The sequence below is a fragment of the Plectropomus leopardus genome, chromosome 6 (genome assembly GCF_008729295.1).
Source record: "Plectropomus leopardus isolate mb chromosome 6, YSFRI_Pleo_2.0, whole genome shotgun sequence".
NCBI classification, from domain to species: domain Eukaryota; kingdom Metazoa; phylum Chordata; class Actinopteri; order Perciformes; family Serranidae; genus Plectropomus; species Plectropomus leopardus.
Window position 1 is genome coordinate 11,919,451 of NC_056468.1, and position 10,408 is coordinate 11,929,858.

Genomic DNA, 10,408 nt, shown 5'->3' on the forward strand with positions numbered 1-10,408 from the left:
TTATTTTTTAATTTTCTATTTTTTATTTTGAACTGTACATCCAGTGTTGGGGAGGAAATACTGAAATGTAACAAAGTTAAATATGTGAACTCAAAAATGGTTATCCATTACAGTCAGGGTCAACTAAAAAATTGTCATTAAACTCCAAATGAAAGTAATGGGGAGCTATTTCCGATACCTCTATTTCCAATACCTGCAATGCTGTGATTGTTACAATTTGGGAAAATTCAGGCAATACTGTAAATTCATGACAGCCTTGCAACCTTCTCAAATTACTGCAACTTTACTGTAACTTTGACTTACTTCAATATAAAATACATTATTACATTAGACTACTGTGGCACCTGTCACACACACAGTGACAGGGGGAGCTGTTAGTTAAGCTAATTTTGCCAAAAGTTTAGACAGTTTTTACTGATTAAGTTGGGCCTACCGCAAAAATCCGTGCAAAAATCTCTTAAAAGGTAGTCACAGTACAGTATGTCATCCAAAATAGCATAAACAAGTCATAGTATCCTTTGTCATCCAAAAAGGCAGAAAAAAGGAAGAAGTCATAGTATAGTATGTCATCTTAAATATAAAAATAATGGATGGTATAGTATGTTATCAAAAATAGCATGAAAGGGGCGCCTGGTGGCCCAGTGCATGGTGCCCCCTCTCTCTCTCTCCCCCTTCACACTTAAAACTGTCCCGTCCATTAAAGGTAATAAACCTCCCACCTAAAAAAATCTTAAAATAAATAAAAATAGCATGAAAATCAGGACAGAAACAACGGCCAGAAAATGCCAAAACATAATAATTTAGCATGTCGTAAAAAAATGGCCAGACATCACATCCTGTAGTATGGCAGAAATTTCAAATTTTGACATGTTGCAAAAATGGTGAAAAAGGACATATTATAGCTTGTCGAGACATATAATAGTATACAAGACGGAAACAGTGGCAAAAAAATAGGCCAAAAACGTCATGATATAGCACGTTGAAAAAATAACGAAAAATCGCATACTATAGTATGGCAAAAATGTCAAATTTTGACATGTCCCAAAAATGGCGAAAAAGGATGTATTATAGCTTGTAGAGGCACATCATACCACACAAAGTGGAAAAAAAAGGCCAAAAAAGTCCCAAAACGTCACAATTTAGATTTTGAAAAAATGGCCAAAAATCGCGTACTATAGTATGGCAAAAATGTCAAATTTTGACATGTCCCAAAATTGGCGAAAAAGGACATATTATAGCTTGTACAGGCGCATCATAGCACACAAAGTGGAAAAAAAATGCCAAAAAAGGCCCAAAATGTCACAATTTAGCATGTTGAAAAAATGGCCATAAATCGCATACTATAGTATGGCAAAAATGTCAAAATTTGACATGTCCAAAAAATGGCCAAAAATGACATATTATAGCTTGTAGAGATGCGTAATAGTATACAAAGTGGAAAAAAAAGGCCAAAAAAGGCCCAAAAACATCACAATTTAGCATGTTGAAAAAATGGCCAAAATCGCATACTATAGTATGGCAAAAATGTCAAATTTTGACAAGTTGCAAAAATGGTGAAAAAGGACATATTATAGCTTGTCGAGACACATAATAGTATACAAGACGGAAACAGTGGCCAAAAAAGGCCAAAAACGTCATGATATTAGCATGTTGAAAAAAAATGGCCAAAAATCGCATACTATAGTATGGCAAAAATGTCAAATTTTGACATGTCCCAAAAAATGGCTAAAAATGACATAATAGAGCTTGTAGAGATGCGTCATATCATACAAAGTGGAAACAAAATCCACAAAAACACCAAAAAACGTCATTATTAGTAGCATGTTGAAAAAATGTCCAAAAATCGCATACTATAGTATGGCAAAAATGTCAAATTTTGACATGTCCCAAAAATGGCAAAAAAAAGACGTATTATAGATTGTAGAGGCGCATCATAGCACACAAAGTGGAAAATAAAGGTCAAAACAGGCCCAAAAACATCACATTTAGCATGTTGAAAAAAATGGCCAAAAATCGCATACTATAGTATGGCAAAAATGTCAAATTTTGACATGTCCAAAAAAAAATGGCTGAAAAAATAACATATTATAGCTTGTAGAGATGCGTAATAGTATACAAATGGTAAAAAAAAAGGCCAAAAAAGGCAAAAAATGTCACAATTTAGCATGTTGAAAAAATGGCCAAAAATCGCATACTATAGTATGGCAAAAATGTCAAATTTTGACATGTCCCAAAAATGGCAAAAAAAAACGGCATATTATAGATTGCAGAGATGCGTAATAGTATACAAAGTGAAAAAAAGGTCAAAAACAGGCCCAAAACATCACAATTTAGCATGTTGAAAAAATGGCCAAAAATCGCATACTATAGTATGGCAAAAATGTCAAATTTTGACATGTCCCAAAAAATGGCAAAAAAAGGACATATCATAGCTTGTAGAGGCCCATCATAGCACACAAAGTGGAAAAAAGGCCAAAAAAGGCCAAAAAAATGTCACAATTTAGCATGTTGAAAAAATGGCCAAAAATCGCATACTATAGTATGGCAAAAATGTCAAATTTTGACATGTCCCAAAAATGGCTAAAAAATGACATATTATAGTTTGTAGAGGTGCGTAATAGTATACAAAGTGGAAAAAAAAGGCCAAAACAGGCCAAAAACATCATAATTTAGCATGTTGAAAAAAATGGCCAAAAATGCATACTATAGTATGGCAAAAATGTCAAATTTTGACATGTCCAAAAAATGGCTAAAAAGGACAACATAGCTTGTAGAGACGCGCATCATAGCATACAAAGTGGAAAAAAAGGCCAAAAAAGGCCAAAAAAAAATGTCACAATTTAGCATGTTGAAAAAATGGCCAAAAATCGCATACTATAGTATGGTAAAAATGTCAAATTTTGACATGTCCCAAAAATGGCTAAAAAAATGACATAATATACTTTGTAGAGGCGCATCAAAGTATACAAAGTGGAAAAAAAGGTCAAAAAAGGCAAAAAACATCACAATTTAGCATGTTGAAAAAATGGCCAAAAATCGCATACTATAGTATGGCAAAAATGTCAAATTTTGACATGTCCCAAAAATGGCGAAAACGGACATATTATAGCTTGTAGAAGTGCATCATAGCATACACAAAGTGAAATAAAGGCAAAAAAGGCCCAAAACATCACAATTTAGCATGTTGAAAAAAATGGCCAAAAATCGCATACTATAGTATGGCAAAAATGTCAAATTTTGACATGTCCAAAAAAATGGCTAAAAATGACATATTATAGCTTGTAGACGTGCATAGTATACAAAGTGGAAAAAAGGTCAAAAAAGGCCCAAAACATCACAATTTAGCATGTTGAAAAAATGGCCAAAAAATCGCATACTATAGTATGGCAAAAATGTCAAATTTTGACATGTCCAAAAAATGGCTAAAAAAAACACTATTATAGCTTGTAGAGATGTGTAATAGTATACAAAGTGGAAAAAAGGTCAAAAAAGGCCCAAAACATTATAATTTAGCATGTTGAAAAAATGGCCAAAAATCGCATACTATAGTATGGCAAAAATGTCAAATTTTGACATGTCCCAAAAAAATGGCTAAAAATGACATATTATAGCTTGTAGAGGTGCGTAATAGTATACAAAGTGGAAAAAAAGGCAAAAAAGGCCAAAACATCACAATTTAGCATGTTGAAAAAATGGCCAAAAATCGCATACTATAGTATGGCAAAAATGTCAAATTTTGACATGTCCAAAAATGTCTAAAAAACAACATTATTATAGCTTGTAGAGATGCACATCATAGCACACAAAGTGGAAAAAAAAGGCCAAAAAAGGCCCAAAAACGTCACAATTTAGCATGTTGAAAAAATGGCCAAAAATCGCATACTATAGTATGGCAAAAATGTCAAATTTTGACATGTCCCAAAAATGGCTAAAAATGACATATTATAGCTTGTAGAGATGCGTAATAGTATAAAGACGGAAACAACGGCCAAAAAATGCCAAAAACATAATAATTTAGCATGTTGAAAAAATGGCCAAAAATCGCATACTATAGTATGGCAAAAATGTCAAATTTTGACATGTCCCAAAAATGGCTAAAAAAACATATTATAGCTTGTAGAGATGTGTGTAAATAGTATACAAAGTGGAAAAAAGGTCAAAAAAGGCCCAAAACATTCATAATTTAGCATGTTGAAAAAATGGCCAAAAATCGTATACTATAGTATGGCAAAAATGTCAAAATTTTGACATGTCCCAAAAATGGCTAAAAAAAGGACATATATATAGCTTGTAGAGATGCGTTCATAGCATACAAAGTGGAAAAAAAAGGCCAAAAAAGGCAAAAAACATCACAATTTAGCATGTTGAAAAAAATGGCCAAAAATCGCATACTATAGTATGGCAAAAATGTCAAATTTTGACATGTCCCAAAAATGGCTAAAAATGACATATTATAGCTTGTAGAGACACGCATCATAGTATACAAAGTGAAAACAAAGGCCAAAAAAGGCCAAAAACGTCACAATTTAGCATGTTGAAAAAATGGCCAAAAATCGCATACTATAGTATGGCAAAAATGTCAAATTTTGACATGTTCCCAAAAATGGCTGAAAAAGGACATATTATAGTTTGTCGAGACACATAATAGTATACAAAGACGGAAAAAACAAAGGCCAAAAAAGGCCAAAAACGTCATAATTTAGCATGTTGAAAAAAATGGCCAAAATCGCATACTATAGTATGGCAAAAATGTCAAATTTTGACATGTCCCAAAAATGGCTAAAAATGACATAATATAGCTTGTAGAGATGCGTCATATCATACAAAGTGGAAACAAAGGCACAAAAAACCAAAAACGTCATAATTTAGCATGTTGAAAAAATGTCCAAAAATCGCATACTATAGTGTGGCAAAAATGTCAAATTTTGACATGTCCCAAAAATGGCAAAAAAAAGACGTATTATAGATTGTAGAGGCGCATCATAGCACACAAAGTGGAAATAAAGGTCAAAACAGGCCCAAAAACATCACAATTTAGCATGTTGAAAAAATGGCAAAAAAATCGCATACTATAGTATGGCAAAAATGTCAAATTTTGACATGTCCAAAAAATGGCTAAAAACAACATATTATAGCTTGTAGAGATGCGTAATAGTATACAAATGGTGGAAAAAAGGCCAAAAAAGGCCCAAAAATGTCAAATTTAGCATGTTGAAAAAATGGCCAAAAATCGCATACTATAGTATGGCAAAAATGTCAAATTTTGACATGTCCCAAAAATGGCTAAAAACAACATATTATAGATTGTAGAGATGCGTAATAGTATACAAAGTGGAAAAAAAGGCCAAAAAAGGCCCAAAACATCACAATTTAGCATGTTGAAAAAATGGGCAAAAATCGCATACTATAGTATGGTAAAAATGTCAAAGTTTGACATGTCCCAAAAATGGCGAAAAAGGACGTATTATAGCTTGTAGAGGCAAATCATAGCACACAAAGTGGAAAAAAGGCCAAAACAGGCCAAAAATGTCGTAATTTAGCATGTTGAAAAAATCGCCAAAAATTGCATACTATAGTAGTGCAAAAATGTCAAATTTTGACATTTCCCAAAAATGGCTAAAAATGACATAATAGAGCTTGTAGAGATGCGTCATATCATACAAAGTGGAAACAAAGGCCACAAAAATGGCGAAAAGGACGCATTATAGCTTGTAGAGACGTGTCAAAGTATACAAAGTTGAAAAAGAGGTCAATAAAGGCTCAAAGACATGTCCCAAAAATGGCTAAAAATGACATAATAGAGCTTGTAGAGATGCGTCATATCATATAAATTGGAAACAAAGGCAAAAAAGGCCCAAAATGTTACAATTTAACATGTTGCAAAAATAGCCAAAAATGGCAAAAATGTCAAATTTTGACATGTCCCCAAAATGGCTAAAAATGGCATATCATAGCTTGTAGAGACGTGTCAAAGTATACAAAGTGGAAAAAAGGTCAATAAAGGCCCAAAACGTAACAAAACGTAACAAAAAAAATGGCCGAAAATTGCATAGTATAGTATGGCAAAAGTGTCAATTTTTGACATGCCCTAAAAATGGCTACAAACCACACATTATAGATTGTAGGGAGGTGCCATATCATACAAAGTGCAAACAAGGGCCAAAACAGGCCAAAAACATCATAATTGGCAAAAATTGCATACTATACTATGGCAAAAATGTCAAATTTTGACATGTCCCAAAAATGGCTAAAAACAACATATTATAGATTGTAGAGATGCATAATAGTAAACAAATTGGAAACAAAGGCCAAAAAAGGCCCAAAAAGTTACACATTAGCATGTTGAAAAAATGGCCAAAAATCGCATACTATAGTATGGCAAAAATTTCAAATTTTGACATGTCCCAAAAACAGCTAAAAACAATATATCATAGCTTGTAGAGATGCGTAATAGTATACAAAATGGAAGTTCAAAAAAGGCCCAAAAGGTCACTATTTAGCATGTTGAAAATTGGCCAAAAAATAGCAAAAATGCCAAATTTTGACATGTACCACAAAAGGCTAAAAAAGACATATAGCTTGTTGAGGTGCTTCATTGTATAAAAAGAGGAAAAAAAGTGCAAGAAAGGCCAAAAATGTCATAATTTAGCATGTTGAAAAAATGGCCAGAAATCGCATACTATAGTATGGCAAAAATGTCAAATTTTGACATGTCCCAAAAATGGCTAAAAACGGCATATTATAGCTTGTAGAGACGTGTCAAAGTATACAAAGTGGAAAAAGAGGTCAAAAAAGGCCCAAAACGTCACAATTTAGCATGTTGAAAAAATGGCCAAAAGTGACATACTATAGTATGGCAAAAGTGTCAAATTTTGACATGTCCCAAAAATGGCTAAAAATGACATATTATAGCTTGTAGAGATGCATAATAGTATACAAAGTGAAAAAAAAGGTCAAAACAGGCCCAAAACGACACAATTTAGCATGTCGAAAAAATGGCCAAAAATCGCATACTATAGTATTGCAAAAATGTCATTTTGACATGTCCCAAAAATGGCTAATAACGACATATTATACCTTGCAGAGACGCATAATAGTATATAAGACGGAAACAACGGCCAGAAAATGCCAAAAACATAATAATTTATCATGTCGAAAAAAATGGCCAAAAAATCGCATACTATAGTATGCGATATGTCCCAAAAACGGCTAAAAACAACATATTATAGCTTGTAGAAACGCATAAAAGTATACAAATTGGAAACAACGACCGAAAAAGGCCCAAAACATTGTTGAAAAAATGGACAAAAACGCCATGCCAGAAAATTTTTTACATGTCATAAAAATGGCTAAAAATGACATAGCTTGGAGTGACGCGAAATCGAATACAAAGTCGAAACAAAGGCGAAAAAACGGCATAATATAGTATGCCGAAGGAACAGCTGAAAACCACATAAAATAGCATGTGGAGACACATAAATGTATATAATGTCGAAATGATATTGCATTTCCAAAAAATGACAGAAAACGCCATACTACTGTAGAAACATTTCAAAATATGGCATATGCAAAAAACAGCTGAAATCCACATAAAATAGCATGTCCAGAGATGCCATAATATTGAATGTCGAAAAAACGGCAAAAAAATCTAATATAGCATGTTGAAAAAATGACCTAAAACGCCATAGTATAGTATGTCAAAAATGTCAAAATATGACACGTCCCATTAACTGACGTGCTCTCCAGTGTTGCATCAGCTGTTGGTATGGTGAAAGTAAGACTCCAATCCTTTTGTGTTTAATGCTGTTTATTTGTCACCATCTTGGTGTTCACTCAACCCGCAAGAACTCATCATCATTGTCAAAAACAATCAAAGCACAACTTCTTACCCTTGCACTCAGCATGCTCCTCCGTCTAGCAACAACACCTTTTCCTGTGTCCATTTGTGCGCCGTTTGCGTCGCCAGATTGCGCAACAGCCTCCACGGGCATGTCCACGGCATTACGCGCATCCATAGTTCAGTTTCCTTTCTTTTCCAAACGTTTGTACAAGACGCACACAGTCTCTCAAAGTTAATACGGTCGATTGTAATACGACTTCGACCACCAGTGCATTGGATTTACGCCCTGCGTCAATGACGAGCAGTGTGCACACAAAACATGAATGGCCATTCATAAAATTTGTAGCGCTAAACATACCTCCTGCTGAGCGCCCTGATGATACCGGGGAAAGACTCATTTATGTTTTTGCTGCCACACGGGTAGATGATATTGATGCGTGGGAAGAAGCGCGTTGGAAAACTTTTAGCAAGTTTCGGCGTCCTCATGTAGAAGCTGGAGGCGAAGACCAGTAAATTCCTTTTCCTTCCTTTTCCAGCATAGCTCACGCGGATAACTTTCGCCGTTTACATGGGCTACTGCCGCGACGATGAAGCTCTTGAAGCAGTTCAGCACAGTTTTTGGCTGAATATATGGCGGCTGAGCCTAAACTTAAAGCCACTGGGGACTGCATAGACGGGATATTTACTGACGCGCTCTTCAGTCTTCCCTAAACTGTTGGTCTGGTGAAAGCATGACTCAAATCTTCTTGTGTTTGATGCTGTTTATTTGTCACCATCGTGGTCTTCAGTCACGCGCAAAAACTTACCATCTGTGTCCACAAACTATAATCAAAGCGCAACTTTTTACCATTACATTCAGCATGCTCCTCCGTCTAGCAACAACACCTTGCTGCATGATGGTTCCTGCCTAAATGAACACACACCCAATTCCATGACAGTGACCCCCAAAGGACAGGTGACGTCCTACATGTATTCACATGGCTCCTATAACCACATACAATAGCATGTGGACACACGTAATAGCATAGAATGTCGAAAAAACGGCCAAAACATCATAATATAGCAATTTTTTAAAAAAAATGACTGAAAATGCAATAGTATAGTATGTCGAAAAATAGCATTGAAAAAGCTTTAATGACTTTAAAAGTTATATCATTTTATTTTTCTGTATTTTTGCATTTTCATTTGTTTTTCACTGACAGTCTTTTATTCAAAGACAATCTGTGTTCGTCGTTCAAAATAGCGCAAAAAAGTCATAATATACCATGTTGTTCAAAATTGCACCAAAAAGTCATACTGTAGCATGTTGTCCAAAATACCACAAAAAAGTCATACTATTGCATGTCATTCAAAATAGCGAGAAAAAAAAACCAACTTTAGCATTTTGGCAAAAATAGTGCAAAAAAGTCATACTATAGCATGCCGTTCAAACTAGCCCATAAAAAGTCATACTATAGCATGTCGTTTAAAATAGTCAAAAAAGTCATACTATAACATTTCTTTCGAATTAGTACAAAAAGTCATACTGTACCATGTCTTTCAAAATCGCTTGCAAAAAAAATCATACTGTAGCATGTCCTTCAAAATTGTGCAAAAAAGTCATACCATAGCATGTTGTCCAGAACAGTGCAAAAACGTCATACCTTAGCATGTCATTCAAAATTATGCCAAAAAGTCATGCTTAGATATGTCATTCAAAAAAGCATAAAAAAATCATACTATAGCATGTCTTTCAAAATTGCTCCAAAAAGTCATACAATAGCATATTAGTCAAAATAATGCAAGAAATGCCATACTATAGCATGTCATCCAAAATAGAGCAAAAAAGTCATACTATGGCATGTGATTCAAAATTAAGACAAAAAGTCATATTATAGTATGTCGTTCAAAATAATCCCCAAAACTCATACTGTAGCATGTCGTCCAAAATAGCGACAAAAACTCATACTATAGCATGTCGTCAAAAATAACGCAAAAAAGTCATACTATAGCATGTCATTCAAAATAGTACAAAAAAGTCATACCATACCATAAAGTATGTTTTCCTAAATAGCATAAATAAGTTAAACTATAGTTTGTTGTCAAAATTAGCATAAAAATCATAGTATAGTACTTCCTCCAAAATGGAAAAAAAATCTAACAAAAGTATGTTATAAATTCTAAAATCAATGTAATTGTTATTTTTTTGCAGTCATTGAGACAAATATGTAACTAGATGGCAAATTAAATGTAACTGTAAACTATCACAGTTACTGAGAAAAATTATGTAATGCATTACCAAAATAAATGTAAGTGTAAAGTTAATTTTCAGACAATTTTGATGCAGCCTCTAAGAAAATTTGATACCGTATTTCTCATTACCAAACTATTTGATTGTGTCACAGAAACACAGTAAATGGAAGAAATTTCACAAGTCATATTTTTATACAGACAAATCATTGTACACTGATCAATTAGTGTAAAGACTTTCCTAGGTGCTGGAAGTATAGTCACAAATGTTATAAAAAAAAAAACAAAAAACGTCTGCACACTTAAATCTGTATATTTTGTTTAATTATACACATAACC